General features: G+C 38.9%; 1 long non-coding RNA gene across 1 annotated transcript in view; it reads right to left on the reverse strand.

The window, feature by feature from the left end:
• LOC145542878 (uncharacterized) overlaps positions 1–27,038 on the reverse strand; it is a 103,700-nt gene that overhangs the window by 43,063 nt on the left and 33,599 nt on the right. Inside the window, exons 3-4 of the long non-coding RNA XR_014080207.1 lie at positions 26,266–26,493; positions 22,891–22,943 (exon numbers count right to left, since the gene is read on the reverse strand). This is a non-coding gene — a long non-coding RNA (uncharacterized LOC145542878). The remainder of the gene's footprint in view (positions 1–22,890; positions 22,944–26,265; positions 26,494–27,038) is intronic.

Genomic DNA, 27,038 nt, shown 5'->3' on the forward strand with positions numbered 1-27,038 from the left:
AATCTGAACAGATCAATTACTAGTAAGGATATTGAATCAGTAATCAAAAACCTCCCAGTGAAGAAAAACCCAGGACCAGATTGCTTCACTGGTGAATTTTACCAAACATTTAGAGAATAATTAAGATAAAATTCTTCTCAAACTCTTCCAAAATATTGAAGAGGGAAGACTTCCCAACTCACTTTACAAGACCAGAATTCTCCTGATAATCAGATATCCTGATATCTGATTGGTATCAAAGCCAGATAAGGACACTACAATAAAACTATACCCAATATCCCTAGTAAGTATAGTTGCAAGAAGTCTCAACAAAATACTAGCAAAACCAAATTTAGCAGTGCATTAAAAGAATCATTCACCTTGATCAAGTAGGATCAAGTGGAATTTATCCTGGGATAAAAGGATTGCTCAAGATATGCAAATCAATGTGATACATTACATTAATAAAATGGAAGAAAAGAATCATATGATAATCTCAATAGATACAGAAAAGCATTTGACAAAACTTAACATCTGTTCATGATAAACAAACACTTAACAAGTTAGATCTAGAAGGAACATAATATTGTTGAAATGTCAGTACTAACAAAAGCCATCTATAGTCAATGCAATCCCTGGAGCTTTGGGATTAAAATATACACACTACTATAGACAAACAAAATAGATAACCAAAAAAGACCTACTGTATAGCACAGGGAACCACACTTAATATCTTGTAATAAACTGTAATGGAAAATAATCTAAATATATTCATGTTACATATAAATAAAAATTTTCTATATCTATATGTGTGTGTATATATACACACACACCTGAATCACTTTGCTGTATATCTGAACCTAACACAACATTGTAAATTAACTATATTTCAATAAAAATTGAAAAAATAAGATTCTAATGACACTTTTTTACAGAAATACAAAAAAATGTCTAAAATTAGTATCTTGAAGTATTCTAAAAATAGCACCAAAAACCCTGAATAGCCACAATAATAAGAAAGAAGTACAAAGAAGGAGGCATCACACATCCTAATTTCAAGCTATACTATAAAGCTATAGCTTTATAAAGTATATAGTATATCGTAGAACATAAAGCTTTAATTAAAGGAGTGTGGTAAGGGCATTAAAAAAAGACAAAGAATCCAACGGAATAGAATCTAGCATATACCTAATAAATAGGCACAGAAGGAACATATTTCAACATAATAAAGGCCATAAATGACAAGCACCCAGCCAACATCATAAATCATATAAGGTCAACTAATATTTGACAATGGAGCCAAGAATACTTAATGGAAAAAAGACAATCTCTTCCATAAATGCTGGTGGGCAAAGATTGAGAGTGAAAGTGAAGTCTCTCAGTCATGTCTGAATCTTTGCGACCCCATGGACTGTAGCCTACCAGGTTCCTCCGTCCATGGGATTTTCCAGGCAAGAATACTGGAGTGGGTTGCTATTTCCTTCTCCAGGGGATCTTCCCGACACAGGGATTCAACCCCGGTCTCCCTCACTGTAGGCAAACACTTTACCGTCTGAGCCACCAGGGAAATCCCAAAGAGGATATTCACATGTAAAGGAATCAAATTTGACCCCTATTTTATACCACTCACAAAAATTAACTCAAAATGGGTGAAATTCTTAAATCCATTAAGTACTAAGAACTGAAACCATGAAACTTCTGGAGAAAACATAGCACAAAAAGCTTTGTGATATGAGTCTTCTTAATGTGTTTTTTTGAAATCATATCCAAAGTACAAGCAACAAAAGCAAGAATAAACATGTGGGACTACATCAACTGAAAGGCTTCTGCATAGCAAAAGAAACGATCAACAAAGTGAAAAGACAACCTATGGAGAAAATAATAGCAAATGAAGCAATGGACAAACAATTAATCTCAAAAATATACAAGCAAATGCTGCAGCTCAATTCCAGAAAAATAAATGACCCAATCAAAAAGTACGCCTAAGAACTAAACAGACACTTCTCCAAAGAAGACATACAGATGGCTAACAAACACATGAAAAGATGCTCAACATCACTCATTATTAGAGAAATGCAAATCAAAACCACAATAAGGTACCATTTCACGCCCATCAGAATGGCTGCTATCCAAAAGACTACAAACAATAAATGCTGGAGAGGGTGTGGAGAAAAGGGAACTCTCGTACACTGTTGGTGGGAATGCAAACTAGTACAGCCACTATGGAGAACAGTGTGGAGACTCCTCAAAAAACTGGAAACAGAACTGCCATATGACCCAGCAATCCCACTGATGGGCATACACACTGAGGAAACCAGACTTGAAAGAGACACGTGTACCCCAATGTTCATCGCAGCACTGTTTATAATAGCCAGGACATGGAAGCAGCCCAGATGCCCATCAGCAGATGAATGGATAAGGAAGCTGTAGTACATATACACAGTAGAATATTACTCAGCCATTAAAAAGAATACATTTGAATCAGTTCTAATGAGGTAGATGAAACTGGAGCCTATTATACAGAGTGAAGTAAGCCAGAAAGAAAAACACCAGTACAGTATACTAACACATATATATGGTATTTAGTCAATCGGTAAAGACAACCCTGTATGTGAGACATCAAAAGAGACACAGATAAATGGAACAGTATTATGGACTCTATGGGAGAGGGCGAGGGCGGGATGATATGGGAGAATGGCCTGGAAGCATGTAACTTATCATATGTGAAATGAATCGACAGTCCAGGTTCAATGCATGATACAGGGTGCTCAAGGCTGGTGCACCGGGATGACCGGAGGGATGGGATGGGGAGAGAGGTGGAAGGGGGGTTCTGGAAGGGGAAAACATGTACACCCATGGTGGATTCATGTCAATGTATGGCAAAACAAATATAATATTGTAAAGTTGAAAAATAGAAAATAAACTAATTACAAAAAAAGAAAAGACAACCTATGGAATAGGAAAATATTTGCAAACCATGAATCTGTTATTTATAAAATATAAAAAGTTCAGTTCAGTTCAGTTCAGTCGCTTAGTCATGTCTGACTCTTTGCGACTCCATGAACTGCAGCACACCAGGCCTCCCTGTCCATCACCAACTCCCACAGTCCACCCAAACCCATGTCCATCAAGTCAGTGATGCCATCCAACCATCTCATCCTCTGTCGTCCCCTTCTCCTCCTGCCCCAATCCCTCCCAGCATTAGGGTCTTTTCCAATGAGTCAACTCTTCGCATGAGGTGGCCAAAGTATTGGAGTTTCAGCTTCAACATCTGTCCTTCCAGTGAACACCCAGGACTGATCTCTTTTAGGATGGATTGATTGGATATCCTTGCAGTCCAAGGGACCCTCAAGAGTCTTCTCCAACACCACAGTTCAAAAGCATCAATTCTGTGGTGCTCAGCTTTCTTCACCATCCAACTCTCACATCCATACATGACCACTGGAAAAACCATAGCCTTGATTAGACGGACTTTTGTTGGCAAAGTAATCTCTGCTCTTAAATATGCTATCTAGGTTGGCCATAACCTTCCTTCCAAGGAGTAAGCATCTTTTAATTTCATGGTGGCAATCACCATCTGCAGTGATTTTGGAGCCCCCAAAAATAAAGTCTGTCACTGTCTCCACTGTTTCCCCATCTATTTCCCATGAAGTGATGGGACCAGATGCCATGATCTTAGTTTTCTAAACGTTGAGCTTTAAGCCAACTTTTTCACTCTCCTCTTTCACTTTCATCAAGAGACTCGTTAGTTCTTCACTGTCTACCATAAGGGTGGTGTCATCTGCATAGCTGAGGTTATTGGTATTTCTCCTGGCAATCTTGATTCCAGCTTGTGTTTCTTCCAGCCCAGCATTTCTCATGATGTACTCTGCATATAAGTTAAATAAGCAGGGTGACAATATACAGCCTTGACGTACTCCTTGTCCTATTTGGAACCAGTCTGTTGTTCCATGTCCAGTTCTAACTGTTGCTTCCTGACCTGCATACAGGTTTCTCAAGAGGTAGGTCAGGTGGTCTGGTATTCCCATCTCTTTCAGAATTTTCCACAGTTTATTGTGATCCACACAGTCAAAGGCTTTGGCATAGTCAATAAAGCAGAAATAGATGTTTTTCTGGAACTCTCTTGCTTTTTCGATGATCCAGTGGATATTGGCAATTTGATCTCTGGTGCTTCTGCCTTTTGTAAAACCAGCTTGAACATCTGGAAGTTCATGGTTCACGTATTGCTGAAGCCTGGCTTGGAGAATTTTGAGCATTAATTAACTAGCATGTGAGATGAGTGCAATTGGGCAGTAGTTTGAGCATTCTTTGCCATTGCCTTTCTTTTGGATTGGAATGAAAATTGACCTTTTCCAGTCCTGTGGCCACTGCTGAGTTTTCCAAATTTGCTGGCATATCAAGTGCAGCACTTGCACAGCATCACCTTTCAGGATTTGAAATAGCTCAACTGGAATTCCATCACCTCCACTAGCTTTGTTCGTAGTGATGCTTTCTAAGGCCCACTTGACTTCACATTCCAGGATGTCTGGCTCTAGGTGAGTGCTCACACCATTGTGATTATCTGGGTCATGAAGATCTTTTTTGTACAGTTCTTCTGTGTATTCTTGCCACCTCTTCTTAATATCTTCTGCTTCTGGTAGGTCCATACCATTTCTGTCCTTTATTGAGCCCATCTTCGCATGAAATGTTTCCTTGGTATCTCTAATTTTCTTGAAGAGATCTCTAGTCTTTCCCAATCTGTTGTTTTCCTCTATTTCTTTGCATTGATCGCTGAGGAAGGCTTTCTTATCTCTCCTTGCTATTCTTTGGAACTCTGCATTCAGATGAGAATATCTTTCCTTTTCTCCTTTGCTTTTCACTTCTCTTCTCTTCCCAGCTATCTGTAAGGCCTCCTCAGACAGCCATTTTGCTTTTTTGCATTGTTTGCATTTCTTTTCCATGGGGATGGTCTTGATCCCTGTCTCCTGTACAATGTCACAAACCTCTGTCCATAGTTCATCAGGCACTCTGTCTATCAGATCTAGTCCCTTAAATCTATTTGTCACTTCTACTGTATACTCATAAGGGATTTGATTTAGGTCATACCTGAATGGGCTAGTGGTTTTCCACACTTTCTTCAATTTAAGTCTGAATTTGGCAATAAGGTGTTCATGATCTGAGCCACAGTCTGCTCCTGGTTTTGTTTTTGCTGACTGTATAGAGCTTCTCCATCTTTGGCTGCAAAGAATATAATTAATCTGATTTCGGTGTAAGAATTCATACAATTTAGTAGCAAAAAATTGAGTAATCCAGTTTTAAAATGGGCAAAAAAACTCAAAATATATTTTTTTCAAATAACATATACAAATGTCATTAGAGAACTGCAAATTAAAAGCACAATGAGATATCACTTCTTATAATGGTCATTATCCAAAAGACAAGAAACAACAAATATTGATATGGATGTGGAGAAAAGGGAACCCTGAGTGCTACTGGTAGGATTTTAAATTGGAGCAGCCGCTATGGAAAACAGTACAAAATTTCCTCAAAAAATTAAAAACAGAACTACTATATGATCCAGCAATTCCACTTCTGGGAATATATCCAAAGAAAATGAGAACATTAAATCAGATATCTGTAACCCCTAGGCTCATAACATTATTTACAATAGCCAAGACATGAAAACAACCTAATGTCCATCAATGGATGTTTGGATAAAGATGATGTAGTATTATAGAAATACGATGGAATATTATTCAGCCATTAAAAATGAACAAATTCTACCATTTGCAACAACACAGATGGACCTCGAAGGCATTCTGTGTGTTAGTTGCTCAATCGTGTTCTACTCTTTGTGACCCCATGGTCTGTAGCCCACCAGGCTCCTCTGTCCATGGAATTCTCCAGGCAAGAAAACTGCAGTGGGTTGCCATGCCCTCCTCCAGGGGATCTTCCCAACCCAAGGACTGAACCCACATCTCTTATGTCTCCTGCATTGGCAGGTGGGTTCTTTACCACTAGCGCCTTCTGGGAAGCCCCTGTGGTATATCTATGAGCTGAGGAATGTTAACTTAATCTATTGTTATCATTTCATAATCCATGTAAATCAAACCACGTTATACACTTTAAATCTTATACTGCAGTGCATGTCAATTATTTCCCAATAAAACTGGAAAAAAATAGCTGAATGAATAAAAAAATGTAGTGGATGTTTGGTGGGAGACAAAAGGGTTCATATGAGAAAGAATTCATTGGGTTGTATATTTTGCTAATTTAAGAAGAGTACAAAACATTTTTTGGGAAATAAAAGTGTTACTCTTAGTCTAAGGTCTACAGTTTCTTGATCACAATTTTTGTCTCACTTTTCCATGAAGACATGGTATTCTTTTGATAATTTTCAGTTATCTTTCTATTTTCATTTAGCAAAGCACCCTCACCATTCATCCTTCCAAGCTTTAAGAAATAAAAGGTCAAGTAGATGAGGCAAAGTCTTAGATTGTTTCCTTCATAAAATGAACCAAATGTTTTCTAAAGCAAGAACACGGAGAGCCATCATTAGTGGGTAGCACTGATATGGAGATTAGGGGGCTCACATCTCCTTAAACATTTTCAAAATAGATTAATGCGAATGAACATTACAATTCTGTTGCCAAATGTCTTCGGGTGTGTGAAAACGAATAATTTAGGTAAAAATTGAGAAATCTCGCAGATAAACACTTCTCTTTGATTGAACATGGAGAGGATATAACTGCCCTAGTGTGCTATAATTTGGAAAGGCTTCTTGAGAAGACCCATGTCTTTAAAAATTTAGTATATGTTCAGCTTTAATGGTAAACTTTATACATACTCATGCCATTGGGTAGCACAGAAGGCAAGTTGAATTAGAAAGACTATAAAACAAGACACGAACAAATGAAAATATAAAGAGTCAAAGTTCTCAATTTTTTTCTGTACCCATAAAATGCCCTGGATCTGTTTGATTGTTTCTTGAGTTTCTTTACTCCATATGCTTCTCTTGGTATTTTTTATGTGGTATACTTGCCACAGGGTGTTTTCATTTACTATTGAACACAGATATAAAAAACAATCGATAATGAAAACCACAAAAGCCCACAACTCAGAAATGAAGCATATACACTTCCAAGTATATTAATTTTACTGAAAAGTTACATAAATATAATATTTCTCAACTTCAAATGGGCAAACTAACCAGCTGGTAGTGAAACATTTTTCTCGAGTGAAAGCACTAAGCCTTTTGTCTGTGACAATCCTAAATGGAGAACACTGTTCACTTATATTATTCCTACTATCCTAGCCTGGAACTAGGTCTTCGTACATCTTGGTGGATATACTTTTGCTTCTGTTACAATGTGTATAGCCAATAATTATTTTTATAACAGCACCTAACCTGAGTGTCAAGAACCATTGATGCTTTAAAAGAAACTGATATAGTGAACTTTAAGAAATACAGAATAAGGCTATGGCCTTGGAGGCTATGGCACTGGAGGCTATGGAGGTGGTGGAGGCTATGGTGGTAGAGGAGGCTACAGTGGCGGTGGCTATGGGGGAGGCTCCAACTCCTTCCGGGGAAGCTATGTTGGAGGTGGCGGCGGCGGCGGTTTTAGAGGGCTTTCCCGAGGTGGCTATAGAGGTATGTCAGGAGGAGACTACAGAGGGGAGAGTGGAGGAGGATACCGAGGATCTGGAGGATTCCAGCGAGGAGGTGGCAGAGGGGGCTATGGGGGTGGCTACTTTGGACAAGGAAGAGGAGGTGGAGGCTATTAAAGTTTAGTTATGTCAGTGTCTATCCATAGACAGTTAATAAAAAAAAAGCACGCTACCCATTTTCTCAAGTTATTTGCTGCAAGTAAGTAAACCCATTTCCACCTGTTTTGTAGTTCATTGTAGTTTAAACTACTAGACATTTAGTTATATTAGTGATTTTGTTTATATTATGTAAAAGATAATCTATAATAAAAGTACCACAGTTTGTATTTTTTTTCTTTCAGGAGTTGAGAATTGTCTTTAAAATTAACTTGATATTTTCTTGATTTTAGTTTAATACAATAGAAAATAAAGTATTACATTGAATACTGGCCATGTATAGTTAATTGTTGGTCTTACACATTAGAATAATTTTACAATGCCAGTTAATTACATTTTGTTAGTTTTAAACATCAGAGGAAAAACTGTTTAATTTCATAACTATACCAACTGATGTCATAACCTACAGTAGTTAGAATAAATAGCCTTGGAATGCTGCTGTTATTTTTGCTTTAAATACTGGCCAGTACCCAATTGACATGGATCTCTATACCTGAATAAAACTTTTGACCAAGGGAAAAAAAAAAAAAAAAAGAAATACAGAATACCTAATACAGAACTTTAGGAAATACAGAAAATCTCTCCATTTAACTAAAAGGAACACAAAAGTTTAGGATTTTCAGTTCTGACTAAAAGCATAGGAAAACAAAAAATTCTAAACTGCAAATGCTCTACCATAAACCTGCTTTTCTGTTCAAGATATATTGCTAGAATCATGCATAAATGGAATTAAAGCTAGACATCTACTTTTTCCTCCACAATCTCAATTACTAACAGAGAACCAAAGCAAACTTTGGAAATGATATAAATTATTCACATAGTAATTGAGTTTTTCCAAGTCAATTATGGGCTAAACTAAACAAGCAGACACCCAACAAACATTTGTCCATTCCTTCTTTTATTCACCAACAGTGAACACTCAAACTAAGCTCTTTTAAAAATGTCTTCCCAATTTTTGGCTCTTGAGAAAGATAGATGCATTATAATATCTGAGAGCTTACATTCAGGAGAACATTTCAACAGAAGCCATGAATATGAGAAATTCTATACTCCAGTCATGTCTGTTTGCATATGGAGAAAGCAGGGCCCAGAGAGATGAAGTTCTTGGCCTGCACCACACACAGCTTGGTAGTGGCAGAGCCAAGACAAGAACTTAAATAGCTTTACCTACAGGCTCACAATCTTCCCATGATGTCATGCTACCACAAGTGTTGCAGCCTTAACTATTTATCCCTCCCATACTATTCCAGTGACTCCCTGGGTTTCTATAAATGCTAACTCACCTGAGGAATTAGTAAAGGGAATACCTCAATTATATGCTGAGGCAATGTATAATCATGCATCAAGTTGATTGTGATTCTTTCAAAGTCCTGAATGACAGACCATTGAATGATCCATGTTGGCCACTGGTACCTGGTCAGTTTACATTTGACCTGCTTTTTATAGCTGATTACATGGTAAACATTTTTCCTTTTCTTTTCTAGCTTTGAGACGTAACTAACAAAAATTATACGTGTTTAAGTCTTGATTCTTTCATAACACATACCTTGTGAAGTGAGCTACGTGGTAAGCATTTTTATGCTGGCTTAGGTGAAATTATAATTTACATAATTATTAACTTATAAGTAAAGCCAGCATAAAAATGCTTACTATGAAGTTCAATTCACAAGGTATATGTATATCAATAATGCTTAGGAAGCATTACTATGAATAAAGCTAGTGGAGGTGATAGAATTTCAGTTGAGCTATTTAAAATCCTAAAAGATGATGCTGTTAAAGTGCTGCACGCAACATGTCAGCAAATTTGGAAAACTCATGGAGGAAATTTGGAAAACTCCATAGGACTGGAGGTCAGTTTTCATTCCAATCCCAAAGAAAGGCAATACCAAAGAATGTTCAAACTACCACACAATTGTGCTCATTTCACATGCTAGCAAGGTAATGCTCAAAATCTTTCAAGTTAGGCTTCAACAGTATATGAGCCAAGAACATCCAGATGTACAAGCTAGATTTAGAAAAGGCAGAGGAACCAGAGATCAAATTGCCAACATCCTTTGGATCACAGAAAAAGCAAGGAAATTCCAGAAAAACATCTACTTCTACTTCATTGACTATGCTAAAGCCTTTGACTGCATGGATCACAACAAACCATAGAAAATTCTAAAGAGATGGGAATACCAGACCACCTTACCTGTCTCCTGAGAAATCTGTATGCAAGTCAAGAAGCAAGAGTTAGAACCAGACGTGGAACAATGGACTTGTTCAAAATTGGGAAACAATTACATCAAGGCTATATATTGTCACCATGCTTATTTAACTTATATGAAGAGTACATCATGCAAAATGCCAGGCTGGATGAATCACAAGTTGGAATCAAGATTGCCGGAAGAAATATCAACAACCTCAGATATGCAGGTGATACCACTCTAACGGGAGAAAGCAAAGAGGAACTAAAGAGCCTCTTGATGAGCGTGAAAGAGAAGAATGAAAAAGCTGGCTTAAAACTCAGTATTTAGAAAACTAAGATTGTGTCATCCAGTCCTATCACTTCAAGGCAAACAGATGGGGAAAAAGTGGAAGCAGTAATAGATTTTACTTTCTTGGGCTCCAAAATCACTGCGGATGGTGACTGCAGCCACAAAATTAAAAGACGCTTGCTCCTTGGAACAAAACCTATGACAAAACCTAGACAGTATATTAAAAAGCAGAGATATCACTTGGCTGACAAAGGTCCATATAGTCAAAGCTATGGCTTTTCCAGTAGTCATGTACGCATGTAAGAGTTGGAGCATAAAGAAGGCTCAGTGCCAAAGAATTGATGCTTTTGAACTGTAGTGCTGGAAAAGACTCTTGAGAGTCCCTTGGACAGCAAGGAGATCAAACCAGTCAATCCTAAAGGAAATCAACCTTGAATATTCATTGGAAGGACTGATACTGAACCTCCAACACTTTGGCCACCTGATGCAAAGAGCCAACTCACTGAAAAAGACCCTGATGCTGGGAAAGATTGCAGGCAGGGGGAGAACGAGAGAGGATGACATGGTTGGATGGCATCACTGACTCAATGGACGTGAGTTTAAACAAATTCCAGGAGATAGGGAAGGACAGGGAAACCTGGTGTGCTGTAGTCCAATGAGTCACAAAGAGCTGGACTCAACGAATGATCAACAATAATAATTTCACAAGGTTCAACCACAAAGAAAATACTTTGTTAAAAAATATTATTGATTCTAGAATGACAGCACAAAGAAGAAAAACATCTTACCAGGCACATTCTCATGTACAAAAAGAGTCTATTTTTTTTTTTTGCTTTGGAAGCTCAGTTATGCTTGTTTAATGTAACATGTTTACAGTGAGAGAGCAGTTAATATATTAGTATCCATTACATTCCTGACAGGGAATTGAGTGCAGATAAATGGGACCTTAAGGAGACTTCTAATTCCTGCATTTCTGCTTAGTCTGGGAGCCAGAGAAGAGACAAAGCAATGGGCATAAGTATAAATATGCCTGACTCCTAGTGAGGTGATGTTCAGATGCCTTTTTGGCATCAACAAGCCAGTTCAACACACACAGATGTTAAAGACTTTTGTTTGTAGCATGGAAGCTTCTTTCCTCCAATGCACCTCTGCCATGTCTGGTTGTTTCACTAGCTGAGTGGGTAGTTTTCTTAAGCTACCTTACATTTTTTAAAAATTTTATTTATTTTAATTGGAGGCTAATTACTTTACAATATTGTAGTGGTTTTGCCATACACTGACATGAATCAGCCATGGGTGTACATGTGTCTGTATCAGTTTGCTAGGGCTTCCATAATATACCACAAACTTGGTGGTTAAATAATAGAAGTTCATTTTCTTGCAGTTCTGAAAGCTGGAAGTCCTAAATCAAGGTGTCAGGAGGGTTGGTTCCTTCTGAAGACTGTGAGGAAAGGATCCATTTCATGCCTCCCCTAGCTTCAGAGAGCCTTCTGGCAATCTTTGCTGCTGCTACAAAACTCCAATCTTTTTCCTTACAGGGCATGGCCATGGGATGATATTCTGGCCAATGAGATGTGAGAAGAAGCACTGAGAGCAGGTTCTGGGCAATATCCTGTTGAAAGCTGCTTTCCCTCCTCTTTCTCTGCCTCCCTTCCCTTCAGCTGGAATGGGGGCAGAGTATGAGCCAGCTTCAACCTTACAGATGAGGGCAACACCTAGGGCAATAATTTTCAAACTTTGCTTTCTGGATTCCTTTAAACTCTTAAAAATTGAGGCTCTCGAAGAGTTTTAACTTATCTATTGATATTGGTGATGTTTAGTATGAAGTGAAAACATTTAAAGACTTATTCTGAAGTAACAATCAATCCATTACATGTTAATGTAAACAAAATTTTTAGTGGAAGATAATACATGAAACAATTCTGTTAAACATGTGGCATCGTTTTACTGACATTTTTGTAAGTTTCTTTAAAGTCTGACAATAGAAGACAGCTAGACTCTCATATTCTGTGTTTAATTTATTGTTGTATCACATGTAATGTAATCTGTGGAATACTTCAGTCTATACACATGAGAAAATGAAAATGACAAAATGCCTTAATAGACTTCTAAAAATAAGTTCTTATGAAAATAAGATCACTGATGAAAGATATAGAAGATGATATAATCAGATGGAAAGATATCATATTCATAGACTAGAAGAATATTGTTAAATTGATCAGACTATCCCAGGCAAACTACAGATTCAATGCAATCTCTATCAAAATACCAAAGGCATTTTTCATAGAGCTAGAACAAGTAATTCTAAAATTTGTACAGAAACAAAACAGACTCCTAATGGCCAAGGCAATCTTGAGAAAGAGGAACCGAGTGGAGGAATCATGCTCCTTGACTTCAGACCATGCTGTCAACACAAAGCTACGGAAATTAAAACAGTATACTACTGGCACAAAACCACATGGATCAATGGAACAGAAAAGAGTTCAGAAATAAACCCACACACTTATGGTTAATTGATCTAAGGCAAAGGAGGAAGGACAATGTATTGGGGGAAAGATCATTTCTTCAATAAGTAGTCTTGGTAAAACAGGACAGCTACATGTAAAAGAAAGAAATTGGAACATTTTCTCATACCATATACAAAAATATATTCAAAAGAGATTGATGACCTAAATGTAAGACCAGAAACCACAAAACTCTTAGAGGAGAACATAGGCAGAACACTGACATAAATCGTAGCATTATTTTTTCTGTCTCCTAAGGCAAAAGAAATAAAAGCAAACATGAACAAATGAAACCTAATTAAACTTAAAAGCTTTTGCACAGCTAAGGAAATCAACAAAAATACAACCTACTGAATGGGAGAAAATATTTGCAAATGATATGATCAATAATGCTATATCCAAAATATATAAACAGCTCATACAACTCCCTATCAAAAAAAAAAAAAATAAAGACGTGTAAAATAGAGACTTTTTTCAAATAAGGCATACAGATGGCCAATAAGCACATGAAAAGGTATTAGCATCACTAATTGGAGAAAAGCCAATCAAAACCACGAGATCATCTCACACGTGTCAGAATGGCCATCATCAAAAAGACCACAAATAACAAATGTTAGCAAGGATGTGGAGAAAAAGGAACCCTAGTACATTGTTCCCACTCCAGTACTCTTGCCTGGAAAATCCCATGGACGGAGGAGCCTGGTAGGCTACAGTCCATGGGGTCGCTAAGAGTCGGACACGACTGAGCGACTTCACTTTCACGCATTGGAGAAAGAAATGGCAACCCACTCCAGTGTTCTTGCCTGGAGAATCCCAGGGACAGGGGAGCCTGGTGGACTGCCATCTATGCGGTCGCACAGAGTCGGACACGACTGAAACAACTTAGCAGCAGCAGCAGCAGCAGCAGTACATTGTTAGTGGGAGTGCAAATTTGTGCAGCCACTATGGAAAACAGTGTGAAAGTTTCTCAAATAACTGAAAATAGAAACTACCAGGAAGATCAATAAGGATGGCAGAGGAGGAGGATATGGAAATCACCTTCCCATGAACATCAAAAATACATCTACACGTGGAACAATTCTCACTGAAAACTAACTAGAAACTAGCCAAGAGACCAAGACTGTAAGAAAGAGCCACACAATCAAGTACAAAGGGACAAGAAATGACCAAGTTGGAACCTGTGCCCTTGGGAGGGGACTCAGAGGAAAAGTGAGATTACTTGGGAGGGGATCTACCATGGTGAGTGAGTGGTTTGAGCCACATATTGGGCACCCCAGTCTTTGGGCTGAAGCTTTTCTGCTTGACCCAAAACCTGGGTGGCAGTAAGTATTAATAATAATACTGAGTGGTGTCTGCTCTGCCTCCTAGGAACCAGAATGAAGCCACAGGCCCATCCTAGGAAAGGCATGAGCCCAGATCCCTTGGGGCTAAATGCTGCTGAGTGGATCTTGTTCTTGGCCTGCAAGGATGCCCTGCTGGGGCCTGTAGCCAGGCCAGTGCCTCAACTGGCCTGGGCAAGGTGGCTGGGCAGACTGGCTGCAGGCCTGGGGAGGGGCCTGTGTGGAGTGAGGCTAGGGGCCCACTATTCCTGCAGCCACGCAGGTTATGCAACCACCACTTCCGCTGGCAGATATTCTCCATGGCCTGGCTGCACTGGTCAAACCAGGTAAGTAGGGCCTCAAACATGGCTTGGAGGCAGAAGAGTTCAGGCTCCCTTTGGTGCTTTGGATGGCCCAGGCCCATGCTCAGCCTGTCCAGCTGGCTGGAGAAGATGGAAGGGTAAGAGGTTTTGGAGCTTCTGGTAGGTGGGAAGATGAGCTCCCTTGACTGGTTGGAATACTGGTAAAACTAACAGGAGGGTTGTAGGAAGCTCGGACTCCACTCAAGAGAAACACATGCATGTTTGCTTGCTGCTGAGATAGGCCAGAGAAGCCAGGCTAAAAACTGCAAAGGTGGCTGCCTGATTCCCTGTGATCAGCCCTGTGTGCACCCCAGCCTGAGCCCAGTGAACTCTTTGGCCCAATGTAGTAAGTTGTAACTCTACACTGAAGCAAGAGCCATCATGACAAAGAAGAGAGCTGGGCCCTGGGATGCACAGGCAACTCAGACCTAAAGTAGCATCTAAGCAGGGTGATGGCAGCCATTACTGGTGCTCACACAGGCAGCACTTCAGAAACATTCTTGATCTCTGATGGCAGTTGGACCACCACAGGTCATGCACCAACACATGCCAAGTTCACACAGCCTTGCCTGCCCCACAGTGCAGCTCCACACCAGGGTGGAGGTGGCAGATGCTGAGGGAGAGATCAGATGTGAGGGATGAAAGAGACTCAGACCCGAAGCATTGTCTGAACAGGGCTGAGGAAGCTACTACTGGTGTTTGCATAGGCAGCACATCAAAAGCAGCCTGGACGATCATTTATGGCTAGACCACCACATCCCATACCTTGTCACAAGCTGAGAGCCCTCACGGTCCTCATGCTTCAGCACTGCTCCTGTCAGGGCCAAGGGTGCCAGTGCTGGGATGGAGGGGAGGTCACATTTGAAGAGAGTGGAGCCAGCTTGGACCTGACCCTCAGGGCTTCTGCTCCAACAATTTGAGACCAGGGCCTGGATCTGCCTTTGATAGGTGATGGCCCCTGAGCAGAGGGGCCTCCTTGCCTCACCCCTGGATCTGGCTCAAGTACCCCTCCATCTTCAGCCCCACATCGTACCAAGGTGATAGCTGCCAGCACACCCTGATGTGAGATGTGACTTGTGTTCATGTCAAATCCAGCTCTCCTACCAAAGCCACTGGGCACAGGCAGGCTGTATAGGGATGCTTCCACATAAAGACACCACTACAAGACTGTAACTGATAGCTGTTTCACCTAACTTCATAGAGACAGAGAAAGTCAAGCAAAATGAGAAAACAGGAAACTAGTCTCAACTGAAAGAACAAGAGAAAAATCCCTGAAAACACAATGAAACAGAAACAAACAACTTACCAGATAAAGAATTCATAGCATTAGTAATAATAATGCTAACTGAATTAGTGAGACTTTTAACAAGGAATTAGAAAATATTAAAAACAACCAGTCAGAATTGAAGAATACAATAACTGAAATGAAAAACATACTAGAAGGAACTGATGGCAGAACAAGGGATTAAGAAGAATGCAAAAATGACCTGGAAGATTAGATAGTTTAAAAGATCTCTGGGATAATATCAAGCATACCAATACTCCCATTACAGGGATCCAGAAGGAAAGGAGAGAGAGAAGAGGTAGACAAAGTATTTGAGATTATGGCAAAAATCTTCACAAGCCTGAAAAAATACATTCAAGTACAGGAAGCACAGAGCATCCTAAACAAAATGAATTCAAACAGACCCACACCAAAACATAACAGTTAAAATGGCAATAGTTAGAGAATCCTAAAAGCAGCAAGTGAAAAACAAAAGTCATGCACAAGGATGCTCCCTAAGGTTATTAACTGGTATCTTTACAAAAGCTTTGCAGGTAAGAAGGGAGTGTGGATACATTCAAAGTGCTGAAAGGGAAACATTTGCAACCTAGAACACTCTACCCAGCAATACCATCATTCAGAACTGAGAGAGAGATAAAGAACTTCTCAGACAAACAAACCTAACAGTTCATCAATACAAAACCTACCGTAAAAGAAATGTTAATGGTCTTCTCTAAGCAGAAAAGAAAAGGTTGTAACAAAAAGTAAGGATCTAAGGAAAGGAAAAATTCTGTTAGGAAAGGCAACTATATAGTAAGGGCTTAGGATCAAACACTTAAATAAGCTAATATGAAGATTAAAAGACAAAAAAATGTAAAAGTATAACTGCAACAAATAGTGAAGGGATAAACATGAAGATATAAAATATGACATCACAAAAAGTGCAAGAGGGGAACAAAAAACATAGATCTTTTAGAATGAGTTTGAAGTTAAAGTAACAGTCTAAAACGAGTTGATACAGTTTACAGGTCAACATTTATGAACCTTGTGGTAACTACATCAATAAACTACAATACTAAACTAGAAAGAAAAGAATACAAGCATATCACTAATGAAAATCAAACCACAGGGAAATAAATGAACAGAGAAGAACTAAAAATAACCAGAGAACAAGTAATAAAATAGCAATAAGTACACACCTGTGAATAATTACTTTAAATGCCAATGGACTAAATGCTCCAAAAGACATGGGGTGGCTGATTGGAAGAAAAAAACAAAACCTATCCATATGCTGCATATAAGACATTCATTTCAAAGCTAAAGACACACACAGGCTAAAAGTGAGGGGATGCAAAAAAGATATAAAAAACTGTGGTAGTAACATTCACATCAGACAAAAGAGCTCTTAAAGTTTGTAACAAAGACAAAGAAGGGCATCAATAATGACAAGGGATCAATACAAGAATCAATACAAGAAGAGGGTGTTATACTCAACAAATATGCATCCAATACAGGAGCATCTAAATATATAAAGCAAATACTAGCAGACATAAAGGGAGAAATTCACTATAATACAGTAATAGTAGGGGGCTTTAATATACTACTTATATTAATGGAGAGATCATCTAGGGGGAAAAAAATCAGTCAAGAAGGTCTTAAATGACAAAATAGACCAGCTAGACTTAGATATCTACAGGATCTTCCATCTAAAACACAGGAGAATACACATTCTGGAGAATGCACTGTGTGCACTTAAAGGATAGATGACACGCTAGGCCATGAAACTATTTTTGACAAATTTGATAGCACAGAAATCATATCAAGCATTTTTTCAACCAGAATGGTATGAAACTATGTCAACTACAGAAAGAAAAATGGGAAACCACAAACACATAGATACTAACAACATTCTATAAATACTATAAAACCAATGGATCGATGATGAAATCAAAGAGGAAATCCAAAACCACCTTGAGACAAACAGAAATGGAAACACAACTTTCCAAAATGGATGGGACACAGCAAAAGCATTTCTAGGAGGGAAGTTTACAGAAATATAGGCCTACCTCAAGAAAAAAGAAAAACTTCAAGTACACAATCTAAATCTACCATCTAATTTCTAAAGAAATCAGAAAAAGAGAAATTGAAGACCAAAGTCAGCAGAAGGAAATAAGATCAGAGAGGAACTAAATAAAATGGAAACTAAAGAAACAACGGAAAATGGTCAATGGAATTAATAGCTGTTTATTGGAAAAGATAAACAAAATTGACAAACTTTAGCTAGGATCATCAAGAAGAAAAGAGAGAGGACCCAAATAAAATAAGAAATGACAGGAAAAACAACCACCAACACCAGAGATACAAAAAATCATAAGAGAATGCCATTCACAGTTGCTGCTGCTAAGTCACTTCAGTCGTGTCCGACTCTGTGCGACCCCACAGACGGTAGCCCACCAGGCTCCCCCGTCCCTGGGATTCTCCAGGCAAGAACACTGGAGTGGGTTGCCATTTCCTTCTCCAATGCATGAGAGTGAAAAGTGAAAGTGAAGTCTCTCAGTCATGTCCTACCCTTAGCCACCCCATGGACTGCAGCCTACCAGGCTCCTCTGTCCATGGGAGTTTCCCGGCAAGAGTACTGGAGTGGGTTGCCATTTCCTTCTCCGCCATTCACAGTATATGCCAACAATTCAAACAATTTAGAAGGAATGTACAAATTTCTAGAAACATACAACCTGCCAAGACTGAATCAGAAAGACAATTTGAACTGACTGATCACTAGTAGTGAAACTGAATTTGTAATTAAAAAGAAAAAAACTCTCAGCAGAAAAAGGCCAGAACTCTACAGCTTGATAGTAGACTTGTAACAAAATAGAGCTAATATTCTCAAACTATTCAAAAAAATTGAAGGAGACAGACACTCCCAAATTCATTCTGTAAGTCCACCATTATCCCAATACTCAAATCAAACAAAGACAACACCAAAAAAGAGAAAAGAGAAAGAAAATTACAGGCCTATATTTCTAATGAATATAGATGCAAACATCCTCAAAATATTAGCAAACTGATTTTATATATAAATACATATTGATATATATACACACACAATATACAAAAAGGATCATACATCTTGATTAAGTGGGATTTATTTTAGGGATGCAAGGATGGTTCAATATTCACAAAAAAACATTATACACCAAGCCAACAAAAAGGATAAAAATCACATGATCACCTAAACAGATGCAGAGAAAGCATTTGACAAAATTCAATATTCATTCATAAAAAAAAAAAAACCTCAAAAATTGTGTAGAGGTAACATATCTCAACAAAGTAAAGTCCACTTATGACAAATGGACTAATACATCCACAGCTAACATCATACTCAACAGTGAAAAGCTAAAAGTCTTTCCTCTGAAATTAAGAGCAATATAGAAATGCTCATGCTTGCCACTTCTATTTAACACAATATTGTTAGTCACAGCAATCAGAAACAAGAAATAAAAGACATCCAAATTGGAAAGGAAGAAGCAAAGCTGTCACTACTTGTGAATAACATACTGTCTTTCACAAAACAAAAACTGTTAGAGCAAATAAATGAATTCTGTAAAGTTGTAGGAAGCTAGATTAATATACATAAATCTGTTGCTTTTCTATGAACTAATAATGAACTGTCAGAAAGAGAAAGCAAGAAAACCCCAAAAAACAGTAACTTTAAAAACTGAATTAAAAAAAAAATCTAAGGAAAAACTTAACCATGGAGGTGAGCCATCTATATGCTTAAAACTATAAAACATTGATGAAGGAAACTGATGGTAAAAAGGGAACGATATTCTTGGACTGGAAAATCAACTTTATTAAAATGGCTATACTATCCAAAGCAACCTATAGATTTAATGCAATCCCTATCAAAATACTGAGGACATTTTTTACAGAACTAGAACACATAATCCTAAAGTTTATATGGAACAACAAAAGACACCAAATTTCACAGCAATCTTGAGAAAAAAGAACAAAGCTGGAGGTACGATGCTCCCTGACTTCAGACTATACTACAAAGTTACAGTATTCAAAACAGTATGGTACTGACACAAACCCAGAAATACAGATCTATGGAACAGAATAGAGTCCAGAAATAAATCCACACACTTACAGTCAATAAATCTACAACAAAGGAAGCAAGAATATACAATGCAGAAGACAGTCACTTTCATAAGTGGTGCTGAGAAAACTGAACAGCTACATGTAAAAGAATAAGCTTAGAGCATTTCCTCACACCAATACAAAAATAAACTTAAAACTGATTAAAGATCTAAATGTAAGACCTGAAGCTCTAAAATTTCTAGAAGAAAACACAGGAAGAGCACTCTAAGACATAAATTTTAGCAATTATTTTTTTGCGGTCTCCTAAGACAAAGGAAATAAGAGCAAAAATGAACAAATGGAACCCAATTAAACTTAAAAGCTTTCATTCAGCAAATGAAATCTTTGACAAAAATGACCAGCCTTCTGAATGGGAGAAAGTACTTGCAAATGATATGACAAATAAGGAGTCAATATCCAAAGGATATAAACAGGTCATACAATTAATCAAAAAAACAAACAACTTGATTAAAACATAGGAGGAACTCAAAGAAGACATTCAGATGGCCAACAGGCTCATGAAAAGATTCTCAACATCACTAATCATGGATATACAAATCAAAACCACAGTGAGAAATCGCCTAACACCTGTTACAATGGCTATCATCAAAAAGTCTACAAATAACAAATCCTGGAAATGGTGTAGAGAAAAGGGAACCATCCTACACCGTTGGTGAGAATATAAATTGGTGTATCCACTATGGAAAACAGTGTAGAAGTTCCTCAAAAAACTAACAATAGAACTATCATCTGATTTAACCAATTACACTCCTGCGTATGCATGGGGAAAAAAAAAAAAACCTTTAAAACACTCATTCAAAAAGATACATTCATGCCAATGTTCATAGGAGTGTATTTACAATAGCCAAGATACAGAAAAAACCAAAGTGCTGTTGATAGATGAATGGATTAAGATGTGGTATATATACACACACAATGGAGTATTACTCAATCACAAAAATGAATGAAATTCTGCCATTTGCAACAATGTGCATGGACCTAGGCTGCTGCAGCCGGCACAGGGACTGAAAGTGGTCAATGCACAGTTTGGGAAAAAGAAACTAGAGACAGAATTAAAGTTTTAAAGATGGGACTGGGGGACTCAAGACCTCTTGGGTCAAGAGCCCTGTTGCTTGGAGCCACATCACTTTTATTAGTGTCCTGGCAAGCAGAAAGTATCTGTTGTGTTACAATGAAGTCAGCCTCCTGTGTCCCTGGTCACGCCTCCCATTTTATTGATTCCTTTAAACTATCTTTGTTATTTTCTTGTACAAGGGCTATCACCTAGCTGTAGGTCATAGACCTGTGTATGCCCTGGGAAAACATCTTTGTGTGTGCACAGGCAGTGCTCTGAACTTGCGCTGACCCGGCGTTCCAAGGTCCACACTATGTTTTTCCTTAGCTTAGCAGGGCATGACAACCCCAACTGATCAACCTGATATACTTTTATTTGGGTTATGCTATATTGCTATATTTTGCTTTTATTCTTTTCCCATGGTAATTTTTTCATGGCTTAGCCAGAGCCACAAGCAGCTAACTATTAACCCCTGCACTAGGCAGTCCATGCTTACTGAGTAAGTTATGCTTATTGAAATAAGTCAGAGAAAGACATATACTGTATGCCATTACTTATATGTGGAATCAAAAAAACAAATATATATAGGAAAATAGACTCAGATATAGGGAAGAAACTAGTGGTTACCAACAGGGAGAGGGAGGGACAAGGCACAAGATAGGGGTAGAGGATACAAGAGGTACAAGAGGTATAAGATACTAAGTACAAAAAAACTACAAACATATATTGTACAGCACAAGAAATATAGCCAATTTTTATGATTATTTTAAATCGAATATAATATATAAAAATTTTAATTAGTACATTGTATGCTTGAAAATAATATAATATTGTAATCAACTGTACCTCATTAAAAATTAATTTTGATATTATAAACCCTTGAAACTCTCAGGGACTCCCCAAAAGTCCTAGATTAAGACATTGAGAACCACTGCTGAGAACAAGAGAGACTGGGGTCCCAATAGAACTGCATGGAACAGAACATTCTAATCCCCATAAGCAGAGCACCTACAAACACATACCTTCATGCGATTATAAATAAATCTTCTCTCTTCAGTTAGCCACTGTACTACGATCTCCATTTATGCTATCAAACCAACATCCTAAAACAATCATTTGACTGGCAGGGTTGTTTTTCTTAAAACAGTTAAGAATGAAGTGATATTTCTCATACAAAGTGTGAACTAAAAGTGGGATATAAACTGTAGATTTAGAAAGCCTCCACTATCAAAATAAATGGGAGGAAGTGCCTCTCCTTATGGAAGTTAGGAATGTTTCCAAGCTTTCAGATCTGAAGCATGCTTCTTTCATCTTGTCTGGTCCACTCTGCTCACTTAAGATACTTGCTGGCCCAGTAGGTAAATAAGGCCATGAAGAAATGGAAGGTTTTTAGTAGGAAATTGATGTGATCAGAACAATGCTCAGAAAGATCCATCTCACAGCCCTGGACAAGTGGACTGGAAGCAGAGGGGCTAGCAATGGGAAAGCCAGGCAGATATAAGGTGCCCTAAGACTCTAGGGGAATAATAAGTCAGGATTAAGTCAGTGGAGAAGAAGAGGAGGAGAACGGATTGAAAGTATTCATGCCTGGATCACAGGTCCTACACTGCAACAGAGAACCATGGCACAGAGCACAGGCCAACTTCGCACATAGAATATGCCTTAGTATGGCTTATTTTCAGAACCCTGCCTGCTAGTCTGGATCATATCAGAACATGCAGGATCCCTTTAAGTCTTTTCCGAAGCTGCCTAAAGCTGATCCTGTGTTTCTTTCCCCATAGCCGAATCCTTTCACTCTCCACCTACCCACACCAAGGGATCTGAAACAGATGGCACACTTGGTCACATCTTACCTCAGTAGGTGGCAACAGCAAAAAGAACTGCCCCTCTCAAGCTGTCTGCATTATAAGCTCACCAAAATTTCCTGCCTCCAAGTCCTGAGAAGGGAACAAGGGGGTCATTGCCCTTACCTGTGTCCAGGATATCCTTGATGGTTCTTTGAATTTGCCACAGGTCCTCCTTCCTACAATCCGGAATGAAATATTAGTGTCCTCAGCAGTCGGAAGGATAAAAGTCAACTGTACGGATCGTTTACAATGCACCAGGCACACCTTTAAGTGCCTTATACATGTGAAGTTGTTTAATCCTCACAATTACCATTTAAGACAGGTAGCAGTATTGTCCCCATAGTACAGATGAGGGACCCTAAGCAGAGGAGATTGAACAACTTGCTGAGACTGTATATCTAGTAACTAAAGGGCTTGGATTTAAACCAGGTCATCTGTCTCCAAAAGCATGCGTTCTTAACCTTGACATTTGACCATCTCAAATATGGTATTCAGGGATTAAGCCTGGGTTCCAGAGGATAGTCGTTCCCAAGAATGTGAGAAAAAGAAAAGGCAGGGAGGATTTGATATTATATTCACAGCACCTAATATCCAAACAAACAGAAGTAGAGAAAAAATCAATTTGATCCCTCTTTGAACCTTTACAGCACATGCCAAAATTCATCAGATCTCCTGTGTCAGAGATAGGGTGGAATTGAACGCAAGTCTAAACTGATGAGTCTGGAGTGCTGGACTATTGGTTTTAAATACAATCAGGAGCTCTCATTTATAGCCTACTGAACATCTGGGAGAAGTATTCCTGGTTCTAGGTTGCTACTGGGCTTCTAACTATGAAACAGAGCAGGACCCTATGGTTCTTTCTCTGACCATGTTTTCCACCTGCCTTCTGTCTGTGAAAAAAAGCCAAAGAATAAGTCTAATCAGAGAAGTAAGAAAATGCAGAAACAAAGGAAAACAGTCCAACAAGACTAAATAATAATAGTTTAGTCACTAAGTACAGTTAAGGACCTTTAGTTCCTCCTCAAGGGTTATAGATGATATTCTGAGCCATATCCTGTGAGCTGTCTTATGGGTACTGAAACCCCTACCAGATGAAAGCAGTTAACTAACTACATGATGACCAAATCGAAGCCATAACATAAACTACTCCATTTTACACAATTCTGAGAACTGGCCTCAAAGAAATGGGAACAAACCGGCCCTGGAACTAAAAATTAACTGTACTTATAACAATCAAGGTGGTGCTGACCAGACCACCGATGACCAATTTCAAGATGACTGTCTGAGCTGTCTATGCTATTTCTGCATGTAGCCCCCTCTCTCCATCTATAAAAGCTCTTGCTGACTGACAAAGCGTGAAGGGAGTCAGCTTTTGGACAGGAATCTGCCCCCTAATCCTCACTTGCTAGCATCTAAAATAAAGCAAATTTTCCTTTTTACCAATCTTGCCTCCTTATTGACTTTTGAGTGGTGAGCAGCCAGACTCCACTTTCGGTTACAACTACACACTCAGAAACGAATCTCTCACCAGGGCCAAGCCCTCAGTGTGCTCACAGCCCAACCTGTGTGCTCTGAGGACGCCAGCAAAGCCCTCTACTCTCTCTCTACCGAAGAGCTGCCTGATAGCCAGGGTCCTTGAATCTCTAGGTTTTATCAGTAGATGAAATCATTTGGCACAGTAGGTCAAAGGCCAACCGGGTGTTTTTCTTCCAGAATGATCTTGAGTTACTTGCTGAATCCATGTATATGCCCTTAGCAGCCAGGCCAATTTTCTACATTTTAAAATACTGACTCAAATCTTAACAACACTGATATCTTTTCCTCCTGCAAGAGGCAGAATCTCCTCCCTGGAGTTTTCATGAAACCCTGACCATACTTTACTTCAGCACTTACTAAATCACACTATTATTGATTGTTTAAAGAGCTGTTTTTCTACCAGATTATGAGCCTCTCTAAGGCAACTATAACCAAACCAGGTGCATTTTGCTTGACAAACAGCAAGCCAACACTCTGATACTGAGGTTTGCAAGTGAAGAGAGGGTCTATTTACAAGGCAGCCAAGCGAGCACACAGGAGAACGAATCTCAAAATCAGCCTGCCCCAAGGCAAATTGGCTCTGGGTTCTATGCAGGTGTAACCAGTCTACAGGCATGTTCTCAGGGCAGAGTTTGAGGTTCTTTGATGTCAAAGGTCACTGAGCTCAAACACTTGTATATGCCCAGTTGGAGGGTCCATGTTGCTATAACCCTAATATCTACACATAAAATTGATACTAAAATAAACACCAAGATTCAAAAAAAGCATCAATGGGATATGCAGAATAATCACACTTTTAACCAGTTCAGCCTGATCAAGACACAGCTGACTTTAAGCTCCTAGAAAGTAACACACTTATTAACATCTTATTGTTTATGTGCTGCTTGGAGGACAGGCTAGTCTTAAAACAACCTTGATTAGTGAAGGCAGGTGAAATGGATTTGACTAATTATCACTGACAGTTTCACAAAGACTCTGCTCCATCTATCTTGTAGGTTCTGTACTGAGCACAGTGGCTTTATACATAGTAGGTTCCATGGCTAAGGAAAACAAAAGAATGGAAAGTGAGAATGAGAGGCAGATAATGGTGTTAAGCCCTTCATGTGATTCAAAATGCCCTGAGAATAACCCTCCTGTCCCCAAAAATCTCCTTCTTGGCCCTGCTTCTGTATGTCATTTTCTATCATAATTAAGGAGCTTTGAAAACATAAATAGCACTGGGAAAATAATTCCTCAACCCATAGCTATTAATATAAGATGGAAATATTTTTAAAAGGTGATTTGTGGGGTAGAGACTGTGAAAGATTGGGCTCTGATGATGCCCACATGAGTTGTGTCAGGCAGAAGGGAAAAAGCTGGAGATAGTAAATGTCTCAGTAGGTGGAGGAGAAAAGGTTAAGGGAAGGGGATGAGGGAATTTAAGGCAAATTTCCTTACATCATAATTGTCTCTAGAGCTAGTAGCCCAAAAAAGTAAAAAATATGATTATTCTGCATATCTCACTGATGCATTTCTGGAATCCTGGTGCTTATTTTAGTGTCAATTTTATGTGTAGATATCAGGGTTATACCAACTAGTCTAATTCTCTTGGAAATGTGGGACCCAGTGAACCAAATTATTGAAGTGTATAATTCAGTGCTTTCAAGGCCAAAGCAAATGCTCCTTATTTTTTCCCGAATAAATTAACTAATCAATTCACTGGAAGAGCCCACATTTCCTTTTCACAGCCAAATTCCAAACGGCATGATGATTCTTCAGTTCCCAATGATAGTTTAGTCTGGATTCGGTTATGCTATATGACTTGGTGGCCTAGTGGGCACTTGGAGACCTCCACGACTGCAGGGACCTGGAAAAACAAACTGGAGCTCCTGTGTGCTGAAGATGGGAGGCTCATTTCTGCAGACTCTCTATCCACTACTTTCCATTCACTGTCGTTTGCTTCTCCCCCTCCCTGTTGCTTACCTTCAGGGTCATTTACTCTTCCAAAGCCACTTGCTCCTCCTTGGCTTGGAGTTTCTAGGTGCCAGCTCTCTGAGGTTTGACCTCAAGACCTGCCAACTCGGAGCTGGGATGCCATTTCCCATCTGCAGCAAAAGCCATTTCAAAAAGCAGAGTGAGCGAGCCCTGGGCTTCTCTCCTCTTCCTTGCTGGATGTGTTTGTGGCTGCAAAAGCCAATTACTGAAGCTCAGCTGTAAGAAATGAAATGTATTTAGTCACAGGTAAAGTTCATGAACACGGTATTAGCTGAAGAATGTGTGTGGTGGCATCTTTTACAAATGAATGCATAGCCTTGATCCTGCTCCTTTTACAAATAAGCCATCTCCAGAGTGATACTGATGGCAAAAACAAAAGCGAGTCTATTGCCCTGGCAGCCTCAAAGCTGCTCAGAATAACGAACTATGGCGCATAGCATTTCATCTTCATCAGAATTTTCCTCTGCTTGTTTATAGCATCTGAAATGCCCATATTCCCTTGGGATCAAACAGGCTTATAGCCCTGCAGGACAAACTCTTCCCTCCACACTTTCTGGGTTAATATTTGAAGCTGTTGCACCAAAAGAAATGATTGAAAACAGAGAACACAGAAAACAGGTAAGGGCACATACAGCTACCAATCTGACTCTCCCAGCACCAGTCTGAAAAATGGCTGTGTGCTCTCTTTCAACTGCCCCAGAATGATTTGGGAAACCAAGGACCAAACCATCAGACTTAGTTTCCCTGTTTACCCTAGATAC

Source organism: Giraffa tippelskirchi, chromosome 3 (assembly GCF_054371585.1).
Source record: "Giraffa tippelskirchi isolate mGirTip1 chromosome 3, T2T-mGirTip1v1.2.pri, whole genome shotgun sequence".
In the NCBI taxonomy this organism is placed as follows: Eukaryota; Metazoa; Chordata; class Mammalia; order Artiodactyla; family Giraffidae; genus Giraffa; species Giraffa tippelskirchi.